Genomic DNA, 21,175 nt, shown 5'->3' on the forward strand with positions numbered 1-21,175 from the left:
AAGGATAAACATCAGTTAAGAAACTACTTCTTTTATAATGATTGTTTATTGTTAAAATATTTCTTAAAACAAGAACTATGTATAAAATAATTTTATATCATATAACACAAAATAAGTAACTCTTAAGAAAGAAACATATAAAAAGTCAGAAAGCTTTAAATATGCGTACATAACTAAAAACACTGAAATACCTAAACAAAATTAATGCAATAATTGAAATCCATAGGCGGTATTAATCAATTTCCATCAGGTGATCCTCCTGTTTGTTTTCAACCTACAAAATAAAAAGACTATATAATATATGTGACATTTAATTAACTTTAGATAAAATATATAACACATGTAAAGCCGCATATTATTGGATTACGGATTACAAAAAATCTAAGGGCCTAATAACAATTAGGTATCATACCTCCATTTCGTTCATTCTTTCATTCTTTGCTCATAAAATAACGTTTTTATGGGTAAAATCTTTCATAAGACCACAAGTTTGACCACAAAATGCTAACAAGCGTAGTGTATGTTGTTGGTATTAGGCAATTTTAAACGAGCATTCTAGTCACGCATAAGGCTCTTTACCAATTTGAAATGAATTGAGAAAGATCGGGTTTCATAAAAATTTAAAGTCTTGTTTGCACAGGTTGTGTCATTTTAGGATTTAAATAACCATGGGGTCACTCCGTGGAAATACATACGAAGATAGGAATAAGGATACTTCTGTATTCGTAAATTAATCTTATTTTATTTTTATATAATTAATAAAATGTAATATGAACTTGGGACGTTAGTATGTGATGTGAACATATTTATGTTGTACGTTTCAACTGTACACTTTAAATATTATATTAAATGAAAAATCACTTGTTTTTTAGAGTATTGTAAGGCTAAATTATTTTTTGTAATTCAGGAAAAGGCGATTTTTTTATTTTATTATGATTTGATTATAGAAAACAGTGTATGAAATATTGCTTGTCAATATGACAGTAAAATTATTTCTAATATTTATCTGTAGGCACTAATGTTATAAATAGGGAAGTAACTCTGTCTGCATGTTATTTGTTACACTTTTATGGTCAAACTGCTGTCGTATCCTCTATACTGGCTTTTTTTGTAAACCTAGCCCCTGAAAAGAAAGAAAAGTCACTGGAGAAAACTAATTTACCAGATATTATCAGTACTATATGAAAATGAGAATAATGGATAAGAGTATGATGTGATTTTTAAACCCGTAAACTCAACTAATAAATTCTAGGGTACCGAGTTTCCTTCCGGTTCCGGTAAAGAGAAGCTACAATGTAGTTTTTCATATAATATAATCCTGTAAAGTGTACATTAAAAATAACTTAAAATAGGCTACTTAAATAAATCACAATTTATTGATTTTGTTGAATAAATTTTATCTTTGAATAATAAAATGTTTATATTATGCTTTTTTTGGGTTTGTGTGCTTGACCTTTTATATGGCGATTTCTCTTCGCTTACTTTTTTTGTGATTGTTTAATATTGCAGTTATATGTGGCTTAAAAACTGGATATAATAAGAATAAAAATGTACACCAATTTATAATCAGTGTCCGTAAATTTTGACTTTGCTCGATACACGAATTTAACTCGTATTTTTAGTTTATCGCTTTTCCGTCACATCTAAATATCTATTGTATTTTATGATCATAATTTGAGGTACTTACTGGTGTTGATCAGGGTTGTAATATCAGTCAGGGTAAGGACGCTGGGAGCGTTCCGCCCCAGTCGCTATGTAATCGGAGCGCGTCGACCAATCGAATGAAACACGCATGGTTTTCTAATAGAATATAATTAATGTAACTTTCTTAAAACGATAATTGAAAAAAGGCATATTTTAATTTTATTTTTGGCCAGTGATGTAGAGTTTGAATAAACTTTCTTTTTTGTAACGATTTTTTTTTTAAAGAAGAAGCGAAACAAAATAAAATATTTATACGAGTTTCATATTGAAAATCTGTAAGGGTCACGATTTCTAAATAATGTCAAAATAAATAACGGTATAGTAACTTTTGTATGTAAAAATAAAGGTATATTTTTACAATGGAATTGAAGGCAAAATAATTTTCCAGGTGGACGGAACATTCAAGGATATAATCCTGTGCCTCCTTATTTATACCATTCCGCAGATTAACATTTCGCTTCACGATTATCACCGGCTTAATGATGAGTATACTTATTATCATTCTATGCGGTCCTGATATAGTAATTATTTAGTAATATCATGTGTTTATAATATATTATTTATTAACAATGTTATTTTTGTAGTTACGAAATAAGTTAGTCCGTATGTAGTTTAGTTCATTCTGTATTGTACAACACACAGTAAAATATAAATAAATATAACAAAGATATGGCCTTGATATAACAGGCGTACAATTTTGGCGACCTTATCGCAACATAGCGATCTCTTCAGATAACCAACGGTGTAGGATAGGGCATAGAATATAACCTAGGTACGAACGATATACAAATATTTGGAATGCAGTAATAAATGTTATGTATCGTAATGAAGACTACATTACAAAATCCCTAAAGTTCATCTGTTGTTTAATTTATTTGACTTGTTGAGATGTATTATTTCATATTAAAAATTTATTTCATATATATTATATTCGATTACTATAATTAAAAAGAACTTTTTATTTAAAAATCCTATTAAATAATATATAAACTAATTCAAATTTTGTTCAATTGGTATAAAAATCAATATGATTCTAGAATATACTAAAACAATTCTGAAAGTTATTTTAAAATTGTGAGTATTAGGTAAGTTTTTATTGTTATATTGTTATCATAAATCACTGCAAAATCCATTCGTAAGTAATTAGTATTCAAGATGTTCTCGTACCATATTAATATTTAAATAAGTACACCATAGTTTACCATTACAAAAGACATATATTTACATAAATCACATGGGATTAAAATCAAGTCTTTAAATTTTTTCACGCGCGAATAAAACAAAAGCTATCGACCTTGTATAAAAATTTTGTAACTTTGAAAAAAATTATACATAGGTATTCAGTATTTACTAAATTATTTAAAAAAATACAAGTGATCCGCAATTCATTATACCTAATGTGATAATACTATAGTATTTATATTGTAAATGTAAGTGGTCTTTGGCATAATATCTAGCTATTCATCCAGTTGGTTAGGAACATTTGAAGTCGCGTTTCTTATTATTGAAGTTATAATAATTGAAATAACAATGGTACGTTGTAATGACAAGGAATGTTACATAAGAGTTACGTAATCGTAGCCACCACTAACACATCACTTGAATAGATAAATAATTTTATAATGCGACTCAAGATGGTACCATCGATATATGTAGATGAGATAATATACGAATATCATAGTTGATTTACATTCAATGACATTATCGTTTTATTATTTAAAATGATTATTGTAATATATATAATTATTTATTTAAAAATCTACCTAAACTTAAACGGCTAAACCGATTTTCATCAAATATGTCTAAGAACACTCGTCCGTAAAACACCTATAATACAAAAAAAAAAAACTAAATTTGAAATCGGTTTATTCGTTTGGGAGCTATGATGCCACAGACAGACAGACAGACAGATACGTCAAACTTATAACACCCCTTTTTTTGCGTTGGGGGTTAAAAAGGTTTAAATGTGCAATAACAATATTTATTTAATGAAAAAAAAAAACGTTGGAATAGCAACATTCATTTTAATTTTGTTAAAATCAATTCAACGTTAACGTTTGATGAAAGTCATTTCGTGATTATTATATTATCATCTGAGTCGATCGCTTCTAACTTTCATGTCTTTATAAAATGTTTAATCGACCACTAAGCTAATTAATTATACTCAGTAAGTCGATAAAAATGCTAATTAGTTTTAATATTTTTTTTAATCACGAATTTCCAAATCAGGCTATTATTGCATTTACATTGCATTATTAAAAAAAACACTTAAAATGTATTATCACTTCACAAAACACACAATAAAATTACTACCTAATCTGATAATACTGATTTTGGTTTATGTACATGTTTATTTTTCATTTATTTATTTTCGTATGCACGCATTTGTTTATGTTTACCCAATAGTCAGGGGCCATCTGAAAATCAGTGCTGTGCATTAGCACAACTTATACTGAGATTAGGATTAGGGGGTACCCTTGCTACCTACACTGTGTTCTTTAAATTTAATTACTTTCTTGTGTATAATCTATGTAATGTCTGTGTGTAGCAAAATAAATGGTGTAAATGGTTTTAATCTTCAAAAATTACACTCATGAATTTTATTAAAAAAAGTCTATGTATACTTAGTTATTATAATCAATATAAGGATTTCTAGGTATTGTAAAAGGTTGTAAGCAGCTGCTTCGTTATAAATACATTTATGTAGTTTTAACGGACATAATGTTATACATAAATAAATAAGCGAGGATCTATGTTAAGCATAAGATACTGTTTGAATATGTAATTACATGCGCTTAAACATACCGTTTGTTTCACACAATCTGTTCATATAAAGGAAAAGGATTTACTGCTTTTATAGCCACCATACAGCTCAACTAGTGTACAATAAACAAGTCTCGGAAAATGGGCCGACGAACACTAGTTTCGTTACAATGTTCGCCTTCTCAAGAACATGAGTGGAATTGTAAGCATAGAATAACTTACTAGACCTTGCCTGCGGTTAATGTGGACCTCAGGCTAAGATTTACGTATTATATACTTTGGCCAATGTCATTAGTATGGCTATAACATGCTTCAATATCAAAACCATGTTATTATGAAGGAGTGAAATTTGTTTCTTTGTACGTAGAGGAATTATAAGCAATGGTAAAATAAAATTTAAAAATCACTGCTAATTTCAACATTACTGCGGGTGCCATTTCCCAGCGAAGACGGGACGATCCCTAGTTGTTTAAATAAACCTTTTTATAATGTCTTGTAATTGACAATTGTCATGAAGACGAATGTTTTTGTATAGTATGAAAATTTTACTAATAAATTCTCAAGTAACGAAAGGAAGGATAAAAACAATACTACGCCCGAGTCGTTTTTTCTTATTTAGCTATTGCGAGAGTAATTTAGCAATAAGGACGGCTATTCTGGACATCCTTTGTTGAGATAAAAAGGGGTTGGGAGGTCGTTCGAGAACATATCGTTAGGTTCGACGTCCACGCGTGGTACGAAACGTAACATTAATATAGCAAAAATAATTTATTCGCAATGTTGTTTCGTTTTTACAAAGTATTATAGTATATATACCATGCGTTGTCATCATTACTTTTAATATATTTTTTGAGTCAGTGGATAGGACACCTGATATGTTAATACAGTATGAACATTTGTTGAAATGTTAGTAAATTAAATCTGACTATATCTTATGTAAATCTAACAGCTACGTATTCAGTGGCTAGATAGCTTCACGAAGTCACATGACCGAGGGTCACATGATGAACGGGCTATTATTTGTTATTTACATCGGTGTTATGTAATAGGAATATCTACTTACGTCAAGTTGAGCCTTGTCTTGTAGCCTTGTTGGCTATAAGCTATAAAGTTGATTTGATGATATAGTTTTATCGATTATTCACAATAATGAACTATCATTAAAATGATTTAACACAAAAAACCGCGGAACTGATCGGATGATGATTGATTGAATATCCAAGTGTGCCATTAGATCAACAATATACAAATATTCATTTTAAGTACGTATACAGTTAAATTTTATTACGTTCGAAGTAGGTTTCGTGGCCACTAATTCTAATAAATGTGATACAAATTTATTGTTATGTTAATACAGTAAACGAAAAATACCTTCGCAAAATTAAGGATATTATAATATTTATTCCTAAAAAAAACTGACATTGCCAGTGCGCCACCAATCCTTGAAGCTGATACGTTGCGTTGTGTTGCCCTTGTCCCTGCAGTTACAAATTAAATGTTCTTGAAATCATTCACTATCATACAGAAATAAATTAGCGCGGTATCTGTCTAACTTTTATATTAAATATAACATAAAAACTTTATACGTGAGTATTTCATTCACACAAATGATAAATAGAGGATCTATCTTCGAAACTATATTGTCATTGTTTGTAAATGTAACTAGGCAGCAATTATAATCGATTGCGTTATAATAACGGTAAATGGACGATTCTCCTAGTCGTCGTAGTCTTTCACTTGTATGTATAATCACAATATAAACAATTATCTGAATGCAAACAATTCTAATTATGTGTACTTATACTTGTTTTTTTTATTTTTTTGTTTTTAGCGGTCTAGCATGACTCTGAATCGAAAAAAGGTAATATGTCACAGTTAACCAAGGCAATAATGCATACAGTTTTGTGTATTAGTACAATTAATAAAAAGGTATATCAAGAATTTATAAATCTGTTCACGTTATTGGAATTGTTATTGATAATATATCATTTAATAACTACATGATTGACATTTTTAAATTATAATTGTAATAAAAAAAACTGTTTATAAACTGGACCGCGGAAATTAGTGGGATGGGGATTTTTTACTGGATCTGGAATACCGCCTTTTGTCTACTAAATACTAGTTGTAGTAAAAACTTTATATTCTAATTATATTAATCGCCTATGAACAACTATACGATAAGACGAATCTGTAAAACAAATCGCTGTGTAAATGTTGCCATACCTTAATTTTAAACTAGATTTTCCTGATGACCTCATAGTTTTAGTTATTTAAATATGGTCTATTGCAAGTTCAAGTACGATCAAAAAAACACACGAATATATAAATAGATCAAACCAATTTAACATCCATAAACATGTCTTTTTAATTAAGATTCATTTGTATGTATTTTGACCCTCAGATGATTAGATTTATCGTTTAAGGTTAATAATATCATTCGACATTTCCTGCTTAATTGTATCATGTAAATTATTATTATTTTGTAACCGAATGTTACGTTTATGGATCAATCAATCAAAAGATCAATTCAACTTGAATTTAATTTTTCAAGTTCCAATGATTTAGATTGTTATGCAAATCGATTCTAGGAAGATTATGTCAATACGGAATCATTTACATATGGTGGCACCACATGTAGACATTGTTGTTGGAGCTGAGATGGCACAGTGTTTAGCACGCGTCCATTTTAACCAATGATTTCACGGATTCAAACCCAGGCAAGAACTATCGAATTTCATGTGCCTAATATGTTCATGAGAATAAGAAGTCATCTTGTTAAAAAAAAATCGCGACGAAAGCTGCGTACATCTAAATTCAATGAAATCATGCCACATGTGTATCTACCACCTTGCAGTAGCAACGAGATAAAGAACGTTAAAAAACGTTATTGGGCTGTTTCGTTTTCATACGAAATTAACTTTGTTATTTTGTTATTAAAGTAAGTAACCTCAATGGTGAATCAGTGAATCCACCTTGAAAATTTAACATTGAGTTAGCCTGTGACAAGAATAAGGTGAAGATACACCTACGTTACGGAAAATATTGACGGTGATGGATATAATCGCAAAGGCAAAAAACGCCAAAAATACTTGCTTGATTTTATTTCTGTTAGAAACTACAGGGTTGCCGAAGTGCATTAAGGGGACTACAGGAGCTAATTGCCCTTGAGAATCACGCGCACACACTTACACTAACGACAAAAACGGCATGTCTCCGCGCGCACTACGCTTAGCGAGGCGGCGAGGTTACGCCTGAATATTCCAACAGATGGCGCCGAACCGCCGCGCGCCGCGCCGAGCGAAAGCGAAGCGGAGTCAATTCTATCAATTCTATCCATCATAGATTTCATAAAAATAGACAGGACAACAGAATTGTTTTAATTTCTTTGTGTCATTTAAAAAATTATGATAAAATTAAACTGAATTAATTAAACTTAAATTATTATTATTTTATGTACAAAAAATAGTTAATTTAAACATTTTTTTCTTTAATTTTTACTGTATCAATTCAATTAGTTGTAATACTAAATATTAAATCGTACCTATTTTTAAATTTTGTAAGTTTGTTAAGCGATTTATTAAATAAAATTGGAACTGTTCGTAATTTGTACATTGACAAAAAGCGTAGAGTTTGTCCGTTTTACTAATATCGGTACACAAAGAAAAAAAATTAAGTTAAAAAAGTCAGCATCAAAAAGTTACTATAAAAATAATATCGTCAAGTCGGTTTACTCATAAAAATAGTTTGAATATTAGAATTATTTGTATTGTTTTTGACTGATATTTGAAATAAAACTGATTCAATTAAATTCAAATATTTTTATTTATTTTTGGTTTAACAAAAAAACAAATAAATTTCGTTTCAATTTTTTTATTAAAATATTTTTTTTAATTATTCGTTTGTCGTCGTTCGTTATTAAAATATCTTGGATACTTGCAAACAATATTTCACCCACTTTCACTGAAGCTACGAGCTAAAATTTTTCAATTGATACTATTTCCAATCTTTAAAAAATATTGAATTACGTATATGACACTTCTAAATATTTTAGTTCTTTGGTTCACAACAATTACATATTTCAAGATGGCCCAGTGGGTAGAACGCGCGCATCTTATTGCGGGTTCAAACCCAGGCAAGCACCACTAAATATTCATGTGATGTGCTAATTTGTATTTATTTATTTTTTTTATTATTAAATTTCATCCATACATAACTATATTTCCTATTATAAACAAAATTGATAAAATTAAACTCTAACGTAATAGAAATAGCTTCCGTGTTATTTTTTTTCGATTTTCTTAATTCTGAAAAAATAAATACATAGTTGTTAGGAATTAAATTTTAATAATTATAATATATATATATATATTTTTAAATATAGTCCTTTAAAAATAATATAATTTTAGTTCAGAGTGCGGGGATCGAACCCGCACATTCTTCTTGGACTTGCTTGCATTGACCAAATACTCCATGGGGACTGTAAGAAATCTGTCGAAAAATCTGATTCTATGCGAACTAATTGCATTGTTTTTAATAAATATTTCCAATAATCATTATTTATAAAATATATATATATATATATGTTTACTAATTAAATACTCTTACCTTTTCATATTATCTTTCATATGTTCGGCTTTTTAATTTATATGAACGTTTTTTAGTTTTCTTCACATATTGTACTTTATTTCCCATGTTTACAAAATTAAACTTTATAAAAAATAACTTAACAAAAAAGTAAATGGCTACTATTTACATAAAAGAATAATATTCGATAATTAATTTACAATTAAAATTACACAAAAATAAAATCTACGAGATTTTATTCGCAACGATGCGGTGAAAAGAGCGACACGTCTGTATAGCAACAGGCCTCGGCCGGCAGTGTCTGTACGAGGCGCTCACGCACACATGCTTACGCATTTTGGTCGAAAATAAGAAAATCTGATTTAAAAAAAATCTATTGATTTTACTAAATAATTAAGATAATAAATTTTTAGTATATTGTTTGTAGAATAATCTGACAAAAGACCAAAATTATTCAAGGTATATAAGTGTAGTTAAAAAACAAAAAAAGACTTTTTTAGAGGTAACTTTGCGATTTTTTTCTATCGTACCAAATTAATTACATCATGTTTTCAACACAATTAATAACTAGCATCTATCCTGAAGATTAACATATATTTTTTTTCATTTGGTTTATTGCATTGGATTATATACTTTTTGGCATTTTAAAACTTGCATTTAGCTCATGTAGTCCCCTTAAACATGACAGTAGACATGAGCATTACAGTATTGTTTTAATCGAAGATATAAATTTTGGAAAGACATTAGATCTAAAAGTAGAAATATATCACCGTTCATTTGAAGTTAGTTTAAACAATAACGTAAATAAAATCGGGAGTATAGTTGCAAATTGTGTACAGAGTAACAATACGTTTAACAAATAACTAATTAAGTGAGAGTATAATTAGCATGTCAAGGGTTCTCTGTTTTCTAAGCACCTGTTAAACGACGACGATAGTCGCGTCTTGCATTATCATGATTAAATCACATTAAAATAATGATAATAGTGTTGATCATTCATAGTTTATAGAATTCCTTATTATGTTAGTTTAGTATTGTATTTTACCTTTCCCGATTAAAATATTTAGTACTTAAGTTCGAAAAAAATTGATACATTTCAAGATCAGGCATGGAATTTTTATCTGTTGATTTCCATAAAGGATACAATTCATTTAATCTATGGGCAAAACCAGGGTTTCATTTACATTCAATTAAATCCTGTAAGATGCCGATTTATTAGTGTATTATATTTTTATGTTTTTCAATTAGGGACATTTAATTCTGCCTATTAGTGAATTAATTCCTACTTTTTACAATGTTCTTTATTTGGTAATTATGACGCAGGTCGAGATGGCTCAGTGGTTAGAACACGTGCATCTTAACCGATAATTGCGGGTTCAAACCCAGCATCGCTGTTTCATGTGCTTAATTTGTCTTTATAATTCATCTCGTGCTAAGCGGTGAAGGAAAACATCGTGAGAAAACCTGCATGTGACAAATTTCATAGAAATTCTGCCACTCGTGCATTCGACCAACCCGCATTGGAATAGCGTGGTGGAATATTCCAAACCTTCTCTTAAAAGGGAGAGGAGGCCTTTAGCCCAGCAGTGGGAATTTACAGGCTGTTGATGTTTGTTTTGTTTGTTTGACGCAAGTGTTGCTTAACAAACACATACACCTTTAGTTTTTATTTAAAAATCCATAAATTGGCTACTTGTGTTATTGTGGTGATCGTACAAGCAGGTTTATTGTGAGACTGTCCTTATAGAAGCCACTGTTTGAACAATCAGTAGTAGCAATGAATGATAAAAGAATAGCTTTGTTAAGTGTAAACAAGATAATAAGATTGGCAGCTATCGCATTCGAGGCAATCCACTCTTGACCTAGGACTGATCGTCACTGCGTTAATTGTCTATTAAAACTCATTAGTTACAAGCTACGTGACAAAAGTATTAGATATTTACCTCATACAAATTATTACTATCAATTTTATAATGTTACAATACACATAGAACTAGGAACTATGGAAATAGTTCAGCTCTTAAAAGTTTGGAATATTTTTCGAGCTAAATTTTAAAACAATAAAAAAAATTAGGTAATATATACATTATGAATGTTATAATACTTCTTTATAAGACATACAATAATTTAAGGTTTTTCCCGCGTTCTTTGTTGTAAGGTAGACTTTAAGATTTTTATCCAATCATTAACTTCAGACTAAATTGTAAATTTTTTTGTATGTCGTTGTCACAACAAGTGATGCTTTTATTGTAATAAGAGAGGTCATTCACTTGAACACAAGCACTAACAGATTCCAACCTGTACTTAATAATAGTATGAATAACTGAATATTAATATTTGCGAAGCATATAATACAGCATTTAAGATAATAGCTCCTATTTGTTGAGCAAATGTCAAAAGGTCGTTGTCCTAATCTAGACTGATGTACTAAGTCTATTTACGGTAATTTATCAATTGACAAAATGGGGGAACTCGGTTGTGGACAACTAAAGTAATTGATTAATATAAGTACTAAAAATAAAATATAGTCACCCCTATAGAACTAAATTATTGTTAAATATGTAATGTATTTATTATTTAAGCCTTTTACGAAGATATATATTTATTCAGTGCATATGTTATTGTATATAGTAAAATTAAGTAGTTGAGAATTTCAAAGTAATGTAAATAGTTTGAAAATATATAAAGGCAGACGAGAAAATGTTAAAAGATATATGAACATATGTATATATATTATAACTGTACTTTAAGTTCAGTCGCCCTTTTACCCTGAAATGAATTATATCATTAAGCTCTATAGCCATTAAATATGTATATTATGATGTTTATAAGTTTACTTTATGAATAACCTGTACGAAATAGATTAATTTAAATATCAACGTAACTGACACTTTCCATTGGACTAGAAAGTAGGTATGTTATGTTTTGAGAATGATTTTGCAAAATTGGATGATGCATATTTCGTTTTAGTCTCATACGCTAAATTGCTTTTACGGTAATTGTTACTGCAACTTATATTACATTGGATTTAGTTCGTGTTTTAATTGGAGTTTTTATATGTACATCTTGAGTTTCTAATGTAATAAAAACTTAATATACGAAAACATAAATTAAGTCTACTCTGTATATGTTTATATTTCTGTTCTTTTGACCTTATTCGGTTTAGTTTTTGTCACGAGTGGGCAAAAAACCAGACGAAATTCCTTATGCTGTTGATTTGGCTCTGAGGCGCTCCAACAATACAGCGATATAGAATTTCTAGGAAGCATTCAGTATTCAAACATGTCTCTTCAACTCTTTTATAATATGTAAATAAACAAAAACCTATTAAAATTCCACGCTTTAAATTCAGACTATGTCAACAAAATATGTTATGAAAATATAAATTTATTTTATTTAATATTCTAGTGGTAACACTGATGTTTATTGGAGCAATAACAATTAACCGATACGACATATTGAGAACTAATTCGGACTAGCTCTGACTACGACTTATTACCAAATAAAAATTATATTATTTTAGCCGTACCAAAATCTATGAATTTTCGTAATCCGCTTTCGCAACGCCTTTGCGAAGATATAAATCGATTAATGAGTTGGTATTTCCAAATGACAGACATAAGGCTCGCGAAAAGCGGTCGTTTTGCAAAAGAACAAATGCATTTGTAATTCGTCTCAAAGCAGTCACGGTCCTAATATATTGGAAACAGCGTCGAACATGAAAGTTTATTCATAATGAAAGGTGTTGGTGTAGTCGTTACATTTGCGTCATATCGATTAAAATATTTATTTACTAGAATATTCGCATTAAATTTTATTGATTCGCTTTAATATCTGTGAAGAACAGCACTTCGAATAAACAGCTGCAATAAAAATGGCGTGTGTCTTTTGAAACACGTGAATAGTTTTTTTTTTACTTGAGATTTTGATGATAGATATTAACTGCCTAGTAAAGTAAGTAGTAATATTAACCGATACAGCCGCATTATCCAGTCATATTAGGATTAGATCGGGCCGATAAAAAGTTATTGGGTTTTCCGACGAAATATACTCAGGCAAACCGGGTCATTTTGTTCATATTTAGTTGGATACGTTCATAATTATTGTGCACTTTGAGCATTCGAATTCTAGATTACAAACTTGAAGCTATTTAAGTGATTTGTATTATATTTTATTTCGTCAATAATACCGTATGTGATCTGCCATACCAATTTTAGCTGCTATAAGCTAATATGAAGTAGTAAAAGTCACACGTCATCGTCAGATGGACATATGCTTTTGTTTGAATCGATAAAAGGAACATATGGTAATTCAGAAATATCTTTATAGATTTCTTCATGCATTACACGAACAGTACGCGTAACTATTTAATATAATGACGAATTTTGAATACATATCTGTACCCTCCAATTATATTCACTCTACGTTATATAATATATCTTGTATGTATGTCAAGTTTTAATTATATTCGATTTAATGATTTAAGCGAAAGATAAATATTACTTTTTAAATAATTATAATATTGCCTATAATTTAATCCAATTCATCACTAATATTATATAATATTAGTTTTATCTCTGTTGTCTGTTTTATTAATAGCAATATTATATTATATAATATTATTATAATTTCTGAAAATTTAGTAATCTTACACTAAGTTTTATATATCAAAGTTAGTAAGTTCTACTAAATTTTCAGAAAAAGTTATCTATACATTAATAAATTTAACTAATTCGTTTAATACAAATTGATAAACGCAAGCAGGAGGCCGGTCATTTTGTTAAAAGATATATTTTTGGTAAATCATTTATTTACCTATGTACATAATATTGCAAAAAATCATTCGTATTGTGTTGTATACGCTTGTGTTCATAGTCTTTTCTTAAATATTTATGTGCAGATTATAAAAATAAATTTATTAAATAAATTTTAATTTTGACTTCAGACAGTACGTTCTAGTCACTTGACAGCAATTCTATTCGACTTTCTCTAGAAAGTAAATGCCCGCACAGCTGTGTTCTAAAATGCCTGCGTGAATCAATTAGTTATCTCATTGCAATTTATATCCTACACTGGCGGTAAAGTGCAGACAGCGGTGAATTTACGCTGGAAACATTCATCTTCCGAACGAGAACTAGGGCTTCGATGTGATAACGAAAACTACGTGATATATTGAATTCAAGATAAATATTTCAACTGAAATAAATCCCGCACAGCAATCTTATCATTGGTTTTTCTATAATTTAATTCAGAACGGTATTCGAAGAAATGCACGTTTACTAGATCTCCTTCAACTGTATCACTTTTTGAATTATTATCAATACGCCGCCCACAACAGGATCTAAGATGTGATTATATAGTTGTCCCTTGTGCCTTTATTACACTGGCTTGCTTACCATTCCCGGAGCATAGAATTCCATAAAATTATTCTTTGTGGTGAATAATAAATTGATTGTATGTTCAAAGATCGATGTGAATATAGTCCTGACACCGGTAAATTAATACAATTTTTAACATGCTAATGCTTCAGTTTTCTTATAGTATCTTCAGTATTATTTATTACATAAATATAGTAGGACACAAATTAGATGTAGCATCGGAAAATGCAATGGAATGAAATTAAAACCGATTACTGCCGATTTACACAACCAATAGAAATAGCTCCCTATGATATTCCAAGTTATTACGTTTGTGCAAAGATCATATTCGCATAAGAAATAAATATTGATAAATTGGGATAGCGTACTTAATTCGGATGTGATCGGTTTTACGAATTTTGCCGATGCGACATCTAAGTTGTGTCGTACTATACGTAACCCAAGCTTAGCATTAATTAATAGCATAGCCAATATTGCTTTTATGCAATGTGTGGATATTATTTTATAAAGTAAATTATTGCAAAGAAATTACATTCGTTTTTAGACTTAAATTAGTATCATATCATTAAAAGTCCAATATGGCGGACGAGTCACGTTATAACAGAACCCGTTACAAAAATTCATCAGTTTTTTTAATAGATACTTATTACGTAATTAGCATATTTATCGCTTAATTAACACCTGGATATAACTGACGTTCAATTGAAAATTGCTCATTTCATTATCGTTCACTAAAACTTGTTTTCAACTTTCCAGACAGCTAAATTATATAAAGTAATTTATTACTTTATTTGCACTAAGTATAACATATCATCGATGTTTTGATGTCAAGGGTAAATCAGAGCTTAATGGACAAGCTTAGCAATATATTGCTACGAACAACCATCACGATCTTCGACAAATAGGAGTGTTGATCTAGAACAAGGCCTACAATTAATCTTAATCGCAAATTACTCATCCGATACAATATATTTTACGATTATACAAAAAAATGACAGTTATACACTAATAACTATTGTCATAAGTCAGTTAATATGCGTAGACTGTCTTTTGTTTTATATTGTTTGAAATCATCATAGCCATCATCATTATAGTGAAATGTTTTCAGACATATTTAATGTGATAAATTTTATTTAAAGTCACATTTATTTTTCTTTAAAAAAATAACTAGAATAAGTAATTGTATTTAATACAAGCAACAAATAAGCAATGATAAGTACCATTTCACTTGAAATGCTTTGTAGATTTTTTTTATTCAATTTCTCGTTTTTGTTATTAGATTTTTTTGTATCTCCACCAAAATTTCCATTCAGAAAAGGCAACAAATCCTTCAAGAAGCAAACGATATTTTCCAACTTTGTCAATTCAAAAATTAAAATCGTCTGTTAAATAAACATTAATAAATAAAGCAAAGGTACGGAACTAGTAGCTGTTAACTTTCAGCACAATATATTTGTACAGTGTAATTTTATTGTTTGATAATTGACTTTTCAAATGTTGGAAAAAAGTAACTACTGAGTTACATGAGAGTCTCTTCTGTGGGTTCCAAACCGACGATTGCTTTACATTCGGTACAAAATATATAAAATGTCGATTCAAACGTGCTTGTAAGAGTTTACTTGAATAAAATATACTTTGATTTGAAAAGTTTGAAGTCGTGAACTCTCAAGTCGTGTCATTGCGGTTAAGTGGATATTCATGTCTCCTAAATCCATAAGAAATATGCAGGTTTCTGGAAATAAATAGAAAATCTGCACTTAAGTATATCTGTGAAGTTTGCATACATCTACATATATAAAATAACAAATCCGGACTGAATGATTCATCATCGCTTAGCGTAAACTATTAAAATTAGTGCCTTGAAATTTGGTGAGTACTATGGATTTATTGAATAGACGTCCACTAAGAAAGGAATTTTGGAAATTCTAACCTTAAGGGGGGGAAATAATGGTTAAACCTTTGTACGGAAGACCGTCATTTTTTAATTTAGAAACATGAAATTTTATTTTTGGGATATTGATTAAAAATTAGTCGATACCTAATATATATAAACTGATACGATCTGTATCAGCTTTTTTTATCTATTTAAACAATTTGATTATATTTATCTGTTCTCTAAAATTTTTTTGTAAAAGAGCGTGGAGTAACATAAAACATATATTACAAAATATATTTTAATATCATACTATTTATAATTTTAATACTGTATTTTTTATGTGTCTTTATTAATTCCGGCTTCAGGGGTTGACTTAAGATCTTCCACTTTTCTTTGTCTTTGGCGTCATCCTGGGCAAGTCAATTCGCTTTCATATATCCTGCTTCACGACATTCAGGTATTAAGAACAACAGTTCCTTGTTTTTATAAAATGATACGCATTTTTGAGTAATATATCCATTATAAAGTAATATATGTGTGGGTACTATTGTCAAACTTTAAACCTATAGCTATTATTATAAATTATAAAAATAATATTACAAATAATTTTAATATTAAAAAAAAAAAATTATTAAATTATGGCATAAAAATCTTTCTCATGCATTCGCACTTTCTATTTGCTTTTGGCTTTAGAATTCTGCGCATGCGCATCACCAGTTAGCGCGATTTTAAGAGAAACGTGGTCAAATGTCTACAACGGTGTGATTTATTTATGAACATTTATTTACGAGTCTGCATATATAATTTGGTTTTCCAGTGATTTTGAAACGATATTTACAATGACAATACTTTGAATACAACTTGCATTTTTTATTTTAGTAATAAATAACTGAATATTTTACTAACCAGTTCACGCATATATTCCTCGATCTTAATTTTTAATACGATTTCAATGTAATCTTGGCGTACTTATTGTGCAGTTATGTTCAAAGCTTAAAAAACTCATGCACTTTAAGAGACTCTCGTATCTTTTAACAAGAAGAATCCAAGCGAGTATCGTCGGTCAATTTGAAGGTATTTCGAGTCGGCGTTCACAAAGGGTAGTAAAAACTTGAAGAGTCAGTTGCCATGCCTTAGTTCTGAGGCGGGTTTATGGAAACCGTTTTAAAATTGCAAATGTGCAAAATGAGGGTTTTGGATATAGGCACTACAATATAAATTTAATATATGATTTATGTTTAAAAGTAAATTAAGTATCAAGTGACGCTGGGAGAGACAGGTATGGACACCATGTAATTTATGTTTTTCACCGCTATTAAATCATCTGATACGATAGCCTACTTTTTATTTTACCGTAACGCAAAATTACTTTGATTTAAAGTGTTGTTTTATCGACTTAATTTTATAGTCAACGGACCTGTTCTGTTCTGCAAACTTGTTTTTGTGTCGACGTTAAAGAAATTTGCTTATAAAATGTTCAATGGAGTCCTTTAAATACAAGAAAATATTTTTTTAATAAAATAAAGCCTTTGTATCAATCATTCGAGTAAAGCTAATTGATTTGCAGGTAAATGAGTTAGGTATATTGGACATGATCCTAAAACTAAGCCACAAAAGATACAAGTGTGTGTACAAATGTAAAATAATATCACTCAAACAATAAAAAAATATTATACGAATTAACAATTAAATTAGTAGTTAACGTATTAATAATAATTACATTTAAAAATATATTTCTATGTTTCTTAAGTTGTGTTCTTAACAAATTGTTTCTTTAACTCTAACAATCAGACTCATCGGTTAAAACTGTGATTTAAAATACAGCTTATGCTTGTGAACTAATCTTGCGACTAAAATTATAATTAATTATTATAATAAAAATTAAGTCCTTAAAAATCTACTGATTTCCCACTTCTTTTGAAGTTACAGTAATACGATTTCATATTTAGGCAGGCGCTCTGGTTGTGGTGGTGGTCATGATCTGTTGCAGACATTGGTACTTACACGAAAGTACTAAATATTATTAAAAACTGATTTACTCAGGCAGTCTGCACAAAGCCCGACTAGCGATAAAAGTATATAAGTACAATATTTGTGTTTCAAAAGGCAAAATGGACATAAGCTCCCTGGCGGAAAGTGACTACTACCACCATTAAATATATGCAACACCGGAAAATTTGGAACACACCTGACGTTTGCACTTTTCTTGAGGGTTCCAAAATCGTATTGATAGGATAGTAAATTTTTCCCATCATCATTGATACTTAAAAAAGTTATTTTTTTTTATACAAAATGTGAAGTTAGTAAAAAGAGAATGATAAAATGAAACTTTGCTTGGGTGAGCAATTTAAGGGCTATCCTTTTTAGTAGACAATATTGTTTAAGGCGCTGTTTACTGAAACTATAACTTACGCAATAATATAAAAAAATCGGTTCCAAGTTATGCCTATAATGTTACACGACCTTAAATTCTTGTGTCCTAAAGTAAGAAAAAGATAAAAAAGTAAAAATATAACCTATGGTTAGATTTATGTGATCATAACCCTTTTATGATCGTATTAGGAACATTTTGAGTTGTCTGCGCTTTATTTTTTTTAATTTACTCTATATCATTATTTTGCATGCATTAGCAGAAAAATATTTGTTCGTAGATAGATATAAACGATTGTAATGGAGATACGCAATATACATTTTCTTCAATGTAGATGTAAGTGCTGATTGCAACCCTTTCTAGTCTCAACTATGGCCGTGTTCGAGTTTAACGACCGCCTACTTCGGTCAAAAGCGATTTAATTGAAACACCATAAATGGAGGCAAGCCGCACCTGCGTGTTGATGCGTGAGGATTTCCACAAGGCATTTAATGACTACAGAAACAATCAGGTAATTACTCGAATCTACTCTCTCAGAACTGGAAGTTGTGCCCGCACACATCTTTTGTTGAAAAAAAAAAATGTTTGGAATTCATTCGAATATAATTAGGGTTTTTTAAAATCATGGAATAATGATGCATTTTATTTCTTAATATTTACCTTGCATTTAAAATATAACTTGCTGAGAGTTAAAATTCTAGTGAAGTAAATAGATAAATACTTCAGTATTCTTAGATTCGAATAAACTTTTAATTTTAAATTTTGCAGAAGAGCAGCAATTTTGAGTTAAATTTTACGTGTCTAATCTAGTCACTGGTTTCAGCTCAGATTTAGCACTGTGCTAAATCAAGGTATATGAAATATTCTTTATTCCAACAAAATGAAATGGCTTCTAGTGGATAGTTTACAAACTATGTTTCCACTTTCATTATGAAATGAAACTCCTAAAAACCCCCTTGCTCTTCTAGCAATCAAATTGCAGTTGTATTAGTGGATAGTTTTGTTTAAAATACTCAGTCATTTGTTATGAAAATATAGATTTTACAATAGCATTACAGTGACTGTCTATCGAGATTACACTATGAAATTCGTTGATCTGTCGCGAATGTTTTTATATTGATCGTGAGGATAAAATACTGAATTCATATTTTCTTTAACTATTGGGCAATTTTTTAACGAATGATGAAGAGTAGAATATTAAAATAGTTATTTAAATGGAATTGAAATTTTCAAATTGACCATTTTTTTAAATTCTACATAGATGTATAGAATAAGATAAAAATTTGTCTTTATATTTTCAGTACTGACAGAAAATATTACAGGCTATCAGTACTAAAAATATAAAGAGGAAAAATTTTAGACGGGCACAGAGTTTATTATTTTACTGCAAAACTAAAAACGTTTCCCTGGTTAGAAACTTACAAACGTATCCGCAATTTATTTTTATAAATTGTATTTAAATATAGGCTTTATATTAAAATAATTCGTAAATATAAATCAGCATATATTTTACAGCGAAGCTTAAGGAAGAGGGTAACACGTCTGTAAAAATACATCCGACAAAATAAGGGTAGTTTCTTTTTCAGATAGCAGTATCTACGATAGAATGGTAGTGAAGAGTTTTATGCGTTTCCTTGCGTTTATTCGCCCATCCGATTCCATGGACGAAAAATGTTACTGTTTCGGCAATAACACGGGATGTTATATGTATGCTTATAAAAGATTTTGCGCTATTTCCCAAGGGCCCCAGTATTGTTATGCGAAAACATTCGTTGTTTAAAAGTTTATGATTTTTTTAGAAGGTAACGTATGCAACCTGTCCTGATTTAACAGTCAATAAACCCAGAAACCGGGCACGGATTTTTCTACAACTTCTTTACTACCTACATTTTGCCTCATTCTGAAGCTAATGTTCAACTCGAGTAACTCTTCAGTTTTGTATTGCTAGTGTGATTTGGAATGAAGAAAAAAGAATCTTTCATAAACAAAATAGGTCACAAAAATTAAGGAATGGAAAGATTATCCTCGGTCCAGAAATAGTCCCCAAGAGAATCTACTTAAAATCGTGTGGGATTACATTGATTATACCGTAAAGGCGAGGAAATTTTTACATTGGGCTCGCACTATATACATATATACACTGGGGGTATTATGTATGATAATTTCCGAACAAAGGCCCTTTTTTTAATGCGAAAAGCAAAGTTTTTCCGAAGGATGATTTTCGTTCGGCATTTTATTATTTTATTATAAAGTTGATGCGACAGTATGCGAGGTCTCTTGTCTTGCCAGAGTTATCTAAAGATTTATTTAAAATAAATGTTAAAGATACCCTTGTATATATTAAAATAACCATTTAAAAATAACATAACATAATTAGGGTTGGCTTAGCACAAGTACAGAACAACTGCACGTCGTAGGCTGATGAAACAGCTACCTCTGAATAATAAGATTAATCAGTAAGAAATTAATTTTAAAAATAAAATGAGTTGTAAAATT

This window comes from Vanessa cardui, chromosome 9 (assembly GCF_905220365.1).
Source record: "Vanessa cardui chromosome 9, ilVanCard2.1, whole genome shotgun sequence".
In the NCBI taxonomy this organism is placed as follows: domain Eukaryota; kingdom Metazoa; phylum Arthropoda; class Insecta; order Lepidoptera; family Nymphalidae; genus Vanessa; species Vanessa cardui.